General features: G+C 34.8%; 1 protein-coding gene across 3 annotated transcripts in view; it reads right to left on the bottom strand.

Annotated features, from left to right (window-relative positions):
• Window positions 1–3673, bottom strand: part of LOC111089095 — a 42590-nt gene that overhangs the window by 6902 nt on the left and 32015 nt on the right. The window lies entirely within an intron of this gene.

The following is a 3673-nucleotide window of genomic DNA, read 5'->3' as shown; positions in this document are numbered from 1 at the left end:
CCGTCACATTATAACGCCCCCACGGCTGAAAGGGCGAGCATGTTTGGTGTGACAGGGATTCGAACCCGCGACCCTCAGATTGCGAGTCGAGTGCCTTAACCACCTGGCCACGCCGGGTCAAGAGGAAGCGATTACCGCAAATAAATAAAACAAATGACAATTTTGTGTGCCTGATGTTAAAAATACACAAATCGATATATCATACTTTCCAGATATCTTTACAAATGAATATTAATGTAAGCTATTTCCATTCGAGAAAAACGTTTTTTTCCCCTATATACATATATATATATCATCTGTTGTTCCTATTCCTTGAAACAGTTTTATAAAAACATGTTCCTAACTCGTCTTACATATATATGGGATTTCCTGTGTGAGAGAGGTAAGGTTGAAAATGTAAAAACGAAAGCTCAAAATACATGCTTCAAGTGTAAGCAATGAGCTTTGAAGGAACAGTTAATATAAATCGATACAAACGGACCAACCAGCGACGAGTTGATTAAAGGTTACTGCTCTCAAAGCATGTGTAACCACGTAGATACACGAACAGAATAATAATATAAATATGAACGCAGAAATTTTTAATGAGAGCGTGAAATGTACCTACAGAGAAATACATGCGCGAGAAGTCGTTATGCCATGATATATACATACTTATGAAGCTAGCCTGTGTATTTACGTGTTTATGCACTTTACGTGAGAGAATTTGAAATTAAAACCTAAGCCTTTTATTGATTCCGCCACTGTTATAATTTGTGTAATTTTAAGACATTTCAGTGGACAGTGCTGGAAGAAAGGGAGAATTTAAAATATTAAAAATATATTTAAAAAAAATTAAAAATATTTACAAAAAATTAAAAAGATATTTACAAAAAAAATTAAAAAGATATTTACAACAAACAATTATTATATTCATCGGTATTGTTCGAACCTATATTCAAGGTTCGTCACATCATAGAAACCAAGTGATTTAACATATTCATTTTTCTCTAATTGAAAGGATTAATGACACGTCTGGAATCATCAGACTAAAAAATACTTTTTCTATCATTTTTGAGTTATCAGAAAAGTCAGGAAAGTCTCTATTTATTTTGTTGCCGTTTGTAACAAAATTCATTTTTTGATCGTGTAAAACAGTAAAGCGGATTTGTTTGAAAGTATATCAATAAACTATTTTTGTGTATTACTAATGTTCATGGTCTCGCTGAAGTTCAAATGTCAAATCATCAACATGTTTTTACATAGAGATCACAAACTAGAGTACTTGCATTTAGGCTTATCCATTAAACATTCTCCCCCTTTTCAGAGATAACATATGTTGAATTGATGATTTTTACAGTTAAAAACTGGTATAGATACTTCATAAAAAATTTTTGTAGTATCATGTATCCTACAAGAACAAATATTTATTCGCACAGCTAGAAATATGATAACATGACGTAGTGAAAAGTTTCTCACGAGTTAGAGACAGAAACGGAATATCTGCTTTCAACAAGATGATACTGATATTGACAGCTTAAGTAGCAAGCTCTGTGTACCGTAAATTACTCTATGTCTTTGGTTATGAAAAACAACATGCAATACGACGAATTTTGGGGATCTGATCGGGTAAGTGATATTTTTAGATTATCGAAACTATAATCACTTGTTTAAATATGATGAACAAAGCATGAGCTGAAGAACAAAACATTATACATCAGAAAAATATATTAATAGAATATCACCCCGTAAAAAGGAGATGAACAGACTTTAAATTTAGTGGTTTTAGAAGGGCGTTTTGTTTCTAACCAGCTTTTCCTAATTATTTACGTTAAGCGAATTCATAAATACAGTAGTTTCTGGTATTTTCTCAGATACAAATAAATCAAATCGATAAAGAGCAGAATAAAACCCAGATGAAAATTAATTTAAAACAATAAAATGTGAATTTAAAAACAACAATAGTAATACCAATTCACTGACGTTTCTTATATTCTCGTAGGACAAGTGGGCAGTTTTTAATATGGATTATGTGGTAAGTTTTAAAGCTCTCATTAGTACAGAGTAAGCCAGTAGGTTAGTTAGCTCAAATAAAGGAAGTAAATGTTGTAAAATTCATGTTATTATGTAACACAAATACGTATCCTCAAGACTGCAAAACTGAACAAGGCCACCTTTTCTAGGCTGTAATTCTTTTTCACCTGTTTCCTTTCGATGTCAGGTCACCTTTTCTAGGCTGTAATTCCTTTTTCTCCTGTTTCCTTTCGATGTCAGGTCACCTTTTCAAGGATGTAATTCCTTTTTTCACTCGTTTCCTTTCGATGTCAGGTCACCTTTTCTAGGATGTAATTCCTTTTTCACTTGTTTCCTTTCGATGTCAGGCCACCCTTTCTAGACTGTAATTCTTTTTCACCTGTTTCCTTTCGATGTCAGGTCACCTTTTCTAGGCTGTAATTCTTTTTTCATTTGTTTCCTTTCGATGTCAGGCCACCTTTTCTAGGATGTAATTCTTTTTTCACTTATTTCCTTTCGATGTCAGGTCACCTTTTCTAGGATGTATTTTTTTTTCATTTGTTTCCTTTCGATAGCAGGCCACCTTTTCTAAGATGTAATTCCGTTTCCACTTGTTTCCTTTCGATGTCAGGCCACCTTTTCTAAGATGTAATTCTTTTTCCATTTGTTTTCTTTCGATGTCAGGCCACCATCTATAGGACGTAATTCCTTTTTTCAGTTGTTTCCTTTGTTTAACAATTGCCCTTTAAAACCTAAAAGGACTTACTTCCCAGGACTCTTGCGCTTATGATAATTCATTCAGGAATATTACCACTGATCTTATACCATGAGCCAATCTGTGAAAATATCCTCTACGCCAATCAGACAGTGGAACATTTTACACGAACTTTTATGCCATAGGTTATCACATCAAATGTGTATGTACACACCTGAAGTTTTCAATTATACTATTCTTACTAAACTCGTTAAACGTATTCCATAATCTACCGTAGGACACATTTAAAATATTTATCACAATCTCAACTTAAGTAGTTGTAAGGAAAACATTTTAGGGTAAAGAAAAAAGAAAGGTAGTATTAAGAAAATCTTTTGGCACCTCGGTGTCAGGGGCGATTCTAACGTCGGTGCAATGCACTGACGGGCCACTCTTATTGCGGGGTCCTAGTAATATAAAATATTGTAAGATGTTTCATCAACATTGTTTTTCTATATCTATTTATATTTACATATATATTGTATATAAGAAAACTCTTTATTTATTGTATTTTAATATGAAAATAAATTCGAACTTTTATAGCTGATCAATATTAACGCCCCCCTCCTTTACGAAAATTTGCACCGAATACTTTGAAGTCTTATAAACGCCCCTGCTCAGTGTATGACACGTATCACAAGAAATTATAGCTCTCTCGATCACAGTTTTATTAGCGTGCTTTCTGTGCGTGGCCCGGCATGGCCAGGTGGTTAGAGCACTCGACTCGCAATCTGAGGGTCGCGGGTTCGAATCCCCGTCCCACCAAACATGCTCGCCCTTTCAGCCGTGGGGGCGTTATAATGTGACGGTCAATCCCACTACTCGTTGGTAAAAGAGTAGCCCAAGAGTTGGCGGTGGGTGGTGATAACTAGCTGCCTTCCCTCTAGTCTTACACTGCTAAATTAGGGACGGCTAGCGCAGATAGCT

This window comes from Limulus polyphemus, unplaced genomic scaffold (assembly GCF_000517525.1).
Source record: "Limulus polyphemus unplaced genomic scaffold, Limulus_polyphemus-2.1.2 Scaffold5226, whole genome shotgun sequence".
Lineage (NCBI taxonomy): Eukaryota > Metazoa > Arthropoda > Merostomata > Xiphosura > Limulidae > Limulus > Limulus polyphemus.
The sequence above is the reverse complement of the archived record's forward strand: the minus strand, read 5'-3'. Positions and strand labels throughout refer to the sequence as shown.